Genomic DNA, 9,954 nt, shown 5'->3' on the forward strand with positions numbered 1-9,954 from the left:
GTTTTTAGTCGTTACATGAAAGTACTACCAAATGATAAGAAACTTAATATATTTGGACTTAATTGATTAGTAAATAAATACTATAATAAATACAACGGTGTACAAATACTTTTTGTAACTATTGTAAATATTCCCATAAAATTATCATATATTCTGTGGCCTTATAGTTACTGGTCCACAATTTTTGTAAACTTCGAATATCGTGTAAGTCCATGTACTATAAGAGCTTTATTAGGGCTCGATAATTAAGACCTTGAAACTCGCCGTATATTCGATTGTATGTAATGACTTCTTCGTTTGTTTCCGCAAGAATGTGGCGGAGGATAATAATTAGGACGAAAAAAGTCGAGGTAGCAACCGGAGTCCTCGTAGAAACAACGGAACGAAGGAACGTGGCTGGACCGCGGACCGTCCCTAGGAGAGGATCGGGAGGCGGGGAGGGGATATGTACAAAGGAGGGATGTGATTGGCCGAAGCAGAGAGGAGAGGTTCTCGGCTGTCGCGAGGCGAGTTGATTCCGCGCCACTTCGTTTCCGACTCGTGTACGCGTACGACGTGCTCAGAGGACTATCTCTCAGAACAAATCCTTCGATTTTCTTTTGTCTGCTAAAGGTAAGCAATATGTATTACCATATTTTCGTATTTTCACATGAATATGTGTACTTACACATCTATAGGACGTTGTTCTCAAAGCACGCTGTGAAACTTATACCGATTAGGATAAGAAATAAAAATATATTCTCGCCGGTCATACACGATATTATTTTCTGTGACCATTTGAATATTATTTCATTACATCATAGTTAAATGTTGAGAATAATTATGAAGGAAATATCAGTATATCATGTGAGAAATATTTTAGGGAGATTCGGTTACCAGTAAACAGTGGAAGGATTAATTGTCGCGACCGTTGGAGATCGGCACTTGTTCTCACGGTACGATTGTTGAGATTTAAGAAGGATAGAAATTTTTGCGTAGTCTACCGCATATTTGAGAAATGATTCATCATTACAAACGATCATCGATTATCTCGGGAGTAATATGCGTTGTTACGCTTTGTTACATCGAACAGATACCGGTTTTTAGGTTAGACGAAGATCGACTAAGTATATCAGATATATTCTCTTATAACAAATTACTTATAATTTTAGGTTGGAAATAATCTTATAGAATTAAATTAATGCTATTTCTAACATTTAATACTAATTAAATTTTCGATACATTAAAATGCAAATATTGGAAATAGGAATAGTTTAAGTAGATATTCAGTTGCATGATGGTACTTTCATTGAAATGGCGGATGATTATTCCTTTCACCTTACAGCGAAAGTAGTCTTAACCAAGTTTAATCTACTGAGATAATTATATAATAATTAATTCTGGTATCATTTTCAAAAATTTAATGAAAATCTATATATATATTGTTTCTGTGAATGAATATATGATATATATGTTAGTATGACATAATGATAGTTGCCTCTGTGCCGTGTGAACGTACATTTCAATAAAATTAGTAACCTCCGTTTTGTGAGAAGCATCGCAGAATTCATAACTGACAGTGAAAATTGAGACTCGCTAAAAAACACGAGGCTCTTCTTCTCGTGTTTCAAGGTTATGTATTATTTTACACTACGAAAAATAATAATTTGCAGTTTGTATTATTTTGCACTACGAAAGATAAAAACTCGCAGTTCAAAATCTATATTTAAAATTGTATTCATTCATTGTATATCAATTAATATCTAGGCATTTAAATTATTTGGAATTAAGAAATTCCAAAGATTCAACGGTATTAAATTCGAGGTTGTTCTTCAACAACAGTGTTTACTATGTTTGTACATACATACATACTTACATACATATATACATAGCTGCATTACTATCGATCTTATTTCTTCGGCTTCGATAATACTATATTATATCTTCGTGGTTCTTCTTCTGATGCGAAACTCCCATTCTTCGATATTATTGGCTTTCATTCTTGACAGAGAAAGATTAATGTCTGTAGATTTTTAGAAGTATCGATCATGTAACATTATCAATCGTATATTTGTATACAAAATACCAAAGGAGGGAAAAATTCCTAACCAAATATGTACATATCTTTCATTGTATATCTGTAAATGAAAATTTATTAGAAAAAATTATAAAATATTTTTTTATATAATTTTTGTTTATTTTATAAGTAATAATGAAATATATCCATTGAATTGATACATTAAGATAATAATTCGCAGTAATTATTGTGCAAATGTGAATCGATCGGCTCAATTTCCGGCGAACGTTTTCAGGAAAGATTCGAGAGTGCGCCGCGGTTTTGTTTCCGGTTAAAACTAAATCGTTATGCAATTTTCCAACCCTATAACCTTGATGAACGGCATCGAATTTGATGATTTGAAAATATATCGAATATGCAAATCACAAGGTGCGTTACATCGGATTTCCGTTGCAGGGATACTGTCAAAAGTAAATTGACAGATTACGGTCAGACCACTATACAGTAAAACGAGTGGGTGCAGCATGATTACGTAAGGCCATGGATGCACAGTGATTCTCAATTTCCTCCTTCTAACGAACTTCTTTTTAATTTTCGACCTTTTATTTAAAATATCAAGATAACGTAGTTCAATGCATAAAAATTTAATTATATTTTTCATTCGGTATATTAAATGCCTTAAATAATAGTATGAAACTATTAGTACTTGAATATGTTTTATTTTTAATTTCATTTAGGTTGGTTAAAATAAACATTGTTTTTTTGGCAATGAATAGTGTTTTTATTTGATCATTACAGTCAACCGATGACGTGTTGTTTTCATTAATCAGACACAAACATAGCTCATGTGTATAGTAGTTTCCACGACTGACCACTTAAAAATTTTATTTCGTAAAAATACTTCATTACTTTATCATTGATTTCGTAAAAATTCAATATATGTATCTAGTAACACACCATGATTAAAATTATGTATATATATATTTTTATTTTATCTATAGGATAACCTTAAAAGCTATTGTAAAAAAACAAAGCAGAAACATCTAAACATATCCTTTTTTATGTAAATTAAAGTAGTTGAAGTATTCCGGATATATCCTTAAATAGCGAACGTATAAAATTATACATAACCTTAAACTTATCAAACTTTTAAGAACAGGTTCGTTTATGACCATCAATTAACATCAATCAAACTTTAAAAGCTTTAAAAGTTTAAAATTTAATTGAAAATCTTCTGCAACGTTTATGTTCAATCATTATTACATTAAAATACTATAGTTCAGTATAATCCAACCTACCTGCTTTAAGAATTCAAGGGGATACTAAGAGGTGGCGAACGGTAAAAATTTTCGTTGCAGCGTGCGAAACTGGTTTATCGTCGGTCGAAAAACGTGTTGTACAGAAGGAAGAAGGAGGCGTCTTATTAGCAAAGGAAAGTGCATCGATGCGTTTCTTAGTAGGAGGCTCGTTATGCCAGAGAAGACCGGAGATTCGTTTGAGCGGCGCGTGCATGCGTTATGGCGTTTGGTAATTCAAAACGGAAATTGATAGTTGGCGGTCTCCCGATCGGAGCTCTGCGTGCAAGGAACGCGTCGCAACGTTCGTTTGCGTGCATATACGAACGTATACACACAATTACAGAACCGGAATGCACGCCTGTCTGCCGGCGATGTTTCTCTTTGATCGATTCTTCGCGACACACAAGTACAACCCTGTATCTCTTGCTCGATCGCGTGTTGAGTTTTTAAATAACTTCGAAGATGCTATAATTAACGCGATTAGCATAATTACTGTAATAATTACTTAATGCTAGCAGTTTTTGCATGTGTGAATGTAAATTTAAGTACATATTACAATGAACTCTTTTAATTTTCTCTTTTATTAGATTGGTATATACATATGTATGAAATGTTGTTTTTTTCAGACATTTATGTAGAACAGTAAGCGCACATAGTTTCTTTTAATTACAATGATTCTACATAATTAGTATTCTTCTTCAATAACTAATTAGTTTTCTTACTATTGTTTTATTTAATGGATATGATTGGTCCGCCAAATTCAACTTTGCAGAAACGTTTCATAGGTGCCAACTGTATAACGGTAAAGGATCTAGAACTTCATCTTCCAATATTCTTTTCTTATTACGTTATGAATGATAGAAATTCAGATCTTTTAAATTGTTTCATCTTTTGTTCAATTCAGTGACACGAAGCTGAGTTTAATTCTAGATATCGAGTAACATGTTCCTCGTTTCTTTAACACCAGATGCGGTTTGTTTGGACGAATGACGATGCTATTAACATCGTATAGACACAGTTGATTACGATCAACTCTACGGCAGCGACTGCCGATATCGATTTGCGTTATCTTCCTTTCTCATGTGGCGCTCTTGTGATATTTAACTCTTTTACTCGACCATTTCACGGTGAATGAAAATCACGCTTTGCCTCGTATAATCGGATAAAGGAAACCTTTTACGACTTATTATACTTGCATAAGAGAATATCAATGAAACTGTTGAAGATAAATTTAGATTTAATCGAGTGACGTTGATTTGATAAAATTAACTATGTTTCCTTCAACTATAATAGATATAATGATTTTCTATATACCTTCCCATTTCGAAGAATATTATTTTACTATTATTTTATCATTATAGTAAGTTTTTTCGACGTTCTATATATTGACTTCAGTAAACCACTCTGTTCACATGACCACTAAATACAGTATAGTGCTTAACCAGTGTCCACTATTAATCACAATAAACGTGTCTTGGACTGCTTTCCGACGCTCATTTAGAGTGCAATTATTTCTGTTCAAAAGGTCTTTGAACTCTCGAGGAGACGCTTCCGGATCTCCTCTAGTCGATCTTCACGTTCCAGCATTGTATATTCATATTTTAAATCATTCTACTAAATCATTTTACTTTCTATCTCATTATAAAGAGCTGTGCCTTCTTCTTCTTCTTTATCCATTTTCTTATTTTATTTAGACCATTTCCTTTCTCTCAATAATATATTTCTAATACTTGAATTTTTATTTTAATTGAAAATAGACCTTTGATAAATAAATGAAAAATTAATCGTAGTTCACAATTATTAAAGGTAGAAGATTTTTATCACACGGAAATAAAAATACATATGTGGTATTATCGATTAACCTTGGTCGGAGTAAATATTTCGCTGTGTCTGTTGTACAGAAATTGATGTGCATTGCTCTAAAGACACGTTGTAATTATGATCTCGAAGGTTCTTGCATCGCTGACTATAGCGCGTCCTAATAATTCATGTAGGCTCTTTAGATTTCAGTTTCTCCTTGACATTAGCCGTGCACGCACGTGCAAGTCGCCTAGAACTATCTGGAACTTACGTTGGAATTAATGATTAGAAAGATTCGCGGAAAGAAGCGACACTCGACACTCGGCTTATAGAGAAATGTAAGTAAGTACGTTTTCTTCCTTCAGATAGCGTCAATAAAGAAAGATTTACGCGAACGTTATCTAACGCTTGCATTTGGCATAATTCTTTTCGAATACAAGGTATAATTTCAAATAGTTTTTTTTATAATATAAAATATAATTTTAAATGGAAGTTCTCGTAAACATAAGTTTAGGTAATTTTTTATTTTGTAATACTTTATCACGATGAAATATTTCGTATTTTTTAATTACTTTTAGGTTAGGATAATTTCCTATTTTACAAATTTGTTTGCTTTGTAACTATGAATAATAACATGGTTGAGATTGATTCAGACTAAAACTCGTAGAGTTAAAGCGCAATTGCTGTTGTAGTGACAATGAGCGTGCCTATAGAAGTTAAAATCTCGAGTCTAATAATTGAGGCCAGCGATGAAGTTACATGGAGTTTAAAAATACAAATTGGCTAACTCTTGTTGTGACCAGCGAATGGTTTGCTCGTCGTCTCCTTTTAGATATTTAGTTCGCGCGAGTACTTGACATATCAAATGTCCGCATCAGTGTTGGAACTATTGGCTTGGTAACTAAGTGATTGCGGATTTTGTCATTAGGTGGCACTGACAAAATCCGCAATCACTTAGTTGCCAACCCAATAATAGAGCCTGATTCACGTTGAAATTTTAAGTTTATTACATTAATGAAATCTTTCAAAGAAAATAAGTATCTTACATTTTAAAAATAACTAATTTAAATCTACTTTTTTTTACATAAATGTATAGGTTTAAATATTTTGTTATATTATGCAGATATAAAAAGATATTTTTAAATAGATATGTATGTGTAAAATCTGGTAAAAATATATTTTTACATTCGTAAATTTTTAAGATTATCGATTAACGTAGTTTGAATTACCGCGCGCTGACTTTGCGGGGAAGTAGCTTCGAGCTGTTGCCGACAGATTGCGACACTAATCGATGCGGGTAGAATAATTACGATCAATACATCGGTAAAGATGATTAAATAGAAAAGAGACGAGATATGTATATAAAAAACATTTATTGATATTTTTTTATTTAAACAAATATTTTTAATTATGACATTTTTGAACACTGCGATTGAAGAACCTGAATTGCATCTTAATAATTAACTTATTGCACGTACTGTTCTCGTTCTCACATGATACACGTCGTAGGCAATTTATCTTCATATAACATGAAACCGGACACTGTCTAATCACAGAAACGAGCCGGTAGAAATTTGCGAGGGTGGCGCTTAAGTCGCCATTTTGATGATATTGACATGCATTCCAGTCGAAGAACTAAATACCATAAAATATCGTACATTTTTCAATGATTATCTTAAAAATATATAATTTATAAAAGAAATTATATAAAAATATCATAGAAAGAAAATTATCAATTGGAAATATAAATTTCTACATCATTATTTTATATAAAATACATCTAAAATTGAACTAAGCTTAAATTAACTAATGGTGTACAATTTTGTGCATCTAAAATCTGAGATACGTAATAATATTGCGGATACGAAGCCAATTACCATAAAAGTGATAAATATTCGACGAATTCGCAGAATTCTACGCGATTCCATACCAGAATTAACGCAGTCGACCAGAACGACCGGCATCCGGCTAATTGTATGTATGACTTGTCCATCCATTTTCTAGCCACTTATAATCATATATATCTTCTTACTCGGTTCTCTCGTTTTACTTGAACTGCTCTTCATGCTTGCATAGAAATTAGACACTTAAAAAGTGCCTAAGATTCCACAGTTCGTACAGTTACAATGGAAGTTAGAATTTTTTAGAACGAGGTGATTTTAGTAGTTTTAATATTTTTACAACTTTTTGAATATTTTATTTTTAAGGACAAGTAGAGAAGAACATTTTTTAGAAATATCGCAGACATTTAATTTTTCACATGTCAACTATATATTCGTAATTAGTTTATGTATATCATTGAACCCCATCTTTGCATTTTGTATAACAATTTTACAAAGTAATATTAATCTTCTTAAATTATTTGACACTAATTTGAATACTTTCTGCAAATCTTTTTCTTTATTTTATAATTAACCGTGTATATCAGTTCATCGTTCTAAGTCGATTGAACATGAACTAAGTGAAAAGTTATATGGCGTAGCGTCACTGAAAAAATTCAAATGGCAGATAATTGAAATCGCACGATATTTGCAGATAAAATATCTTGGACAAATATTTGATCGTAGTAAAACCGTGTCGTAACTCGTTTGACGATGATATTATTTATAAAACCGTGTTCCTTTTAAATGGACTTGATATTTACTTTCTGCTACAAGTCTGTCGCACAATACTCATCTCTAGTGTGCAATTACTCATTGTCAGACTTTATACCGTGACGATGAACGCTTCTGGAAACCGCGTCGATTCACTTTTCACGGAATAATTATTTCTATTTTCATTCACAATCATTTGTAGTTAACTGAAGGAAGGAAAACGTAAGCTGATTATTTCTAACACCTTATGAATTTTTCATCGGGTTCTTTGTATTATTTATTCTTATTAAATACGTTCAGTATAACTTCATCTGACTTGTTTAAAGTAAAGTTTGCTTAATTTACAACAAACGTAGAATAGTAAATACTAAAAAAATATTTATTAGAAAATGAACTATAGCGCTCCTTATAAAAAATTAAAAAATTATTTATGCCCTGTATACTTAACAAGGGGAAAAACAAATATTGTTATTATAAACATATAAAATAAAAGAAACGTTAAAGAAATTATTTATTTATACTCCAAACTGATTTTATAAATCAGAAAATTAATATTTCCGAATACCTGCTAACGGTTTCTCATTTATAACATTAAAATTTAATTAATTTTTAGGTTATCTCTCAACATTCTAGTAGCAAAAAATAAAGATAATTCATTGTGTTACTTTCGTACAATAAAAATCTAGTCTATGTATTTCAAGCAACTAATAATAATAATTACAACAAAACAAGCCCAAACAACATTGCATCGACGCATATAGCATACATGTCAATTAGGACAAATAACAGGCATCGAGCAATTTGCAAATAATTTCCACCAGATTATTAATTACGTTTATTCGAGGACAATTATTTTTTTCATTTATTCGAATAATTCTCGAGATTATTTAAAGTCGCAGAAAATAAAAATCAGTCATACGCATATTGGCATCGCGTGTCTCGCTATAAACATGGGAATTTGTCAATTGATAACAAAACGAGACGTGCAAACAGATCTTGATCGTGATGCTCCTTGCTCTTATAATTCCGCGCGATTATTTCTGCAAGTTTAATTGCTCAAAATAATCGTTTAAATTCATCGTCATCTTGACTGACTTATTTGCTTTGAGGTTTCGCAAATTGAGTAGAATACGAACAGTGAAACGGTATCATTCCACTCACATGGAATTCTCCTAGTTCGTAAATCAACAAAGCGTATTAACCGGGGCCTGGAGAAAGTGGCGTTAACTGTCTGTATAGGTTAACAGTGGTTCTCAACTTCCCCACCTCTAAAATATAATATTTATCCAATTGATATTTGTATTTGTTACATATGAGTCTTTAACACAGATACACACGCACAAACTTATTTCCAAAATTTTCATAGGATCCATACTAAATGGAATTTATTTTATATTACGTAACTCTTAGTTATTACATTGTTAAATCTTATTAATTCTCGTTCAAACGGTATATTTAAAGCGTTACAAGTTGTAAACTAATACATTCCAGTTTATACTAATTGAAAAATGTTAACGTCACTTTTCATGATTTTTGTAATTAGCAATTTATGAAACGACATCTAGAGACGTACAAATCGCTCAATAATTGTAAATCAGCTAAATTGCATAAAAGAATATGATATTCAAAACGTTCGAATTAAAAATTCTTTTATATATTTGTAGATAATCTTAAAGCTTGTAACCTATGATTTATAAATACGCTTTTTCATTTCGAGTGATTCATTTTTAAATATCATCGATAAATTAACATAACGCTTATTTGAAATATCCGATTCATGTAATTTCCAAGATTCGATATTCAACGTGATACATGCCATTTACGAGCGTCTACCACTAGAAGATTCTTCCATCTTTGAGTTGAAGATGTTAACAAGCTCAGTTTCGTAGAATTACGTTTGTTTTACTTTTGTTTGGCACCTATGGAAGGTCGGTCGCGATTTTGCAATTCGACCATCCCATAGATCCCGATCGTCTGGATTCACTTGGGTAGAATTTATATTCTGAACGGATTCGAGGCAGAAATAATGCGACAATGACGTAACAGGATGTTGCAGCGACGTTCTCGAGTATCGTCATGTTTACCGCGCATAATTTTCATGATTCACGTTGCACAATCTTCTTTTTTCCTCTCTTCAGTATCGATTTAAACATCCAATTTTACTTCTTTATTTATTTGATTTATTTTAAGGTGGTCCTTTATACAGGGTGGTTGGTAACTGGTGGTACAAACGGAAAGAGGGTGATTCTACGCGAAAAAAGAAAGT

General features: G+C 31.9%; 1 long non-coding RNA gene across 1 annotated transcript; it reads left to right on the forward strand.

Annotated features, from left to right (window-relative positions):
* The first annotated feature begins 453 nt into the window (after positions 1 to 453).
* On the forward strand, positions 454 to 2,533 carry LOC117152355. Its single transcript, XR_004462704.1, has 2 exons — positions 454 to 612; positions 2,453 to 2,533. It is a non-coding gene; the product is annotated as an uncharacterized LOC117152355 (long non-coding RNA).
* Positions 2,534 to 9,954: the final 7,421 nt, after the last annotated feature.

This window comes from Bombus impatiens, unplaced genomic scaffold (assembly GCF_000188095.3).
Source record: "Bombus impatiens unplaced genomic scaffold, BIMP_2.2 scf_1274, whole genome shotgun sequence".
Lineage (NCBI taxonomy): Eukaryota > Metazoa > Arthropoda > Insecta > Hymenoptera > Apidae > Bombus > Bombus impatiens.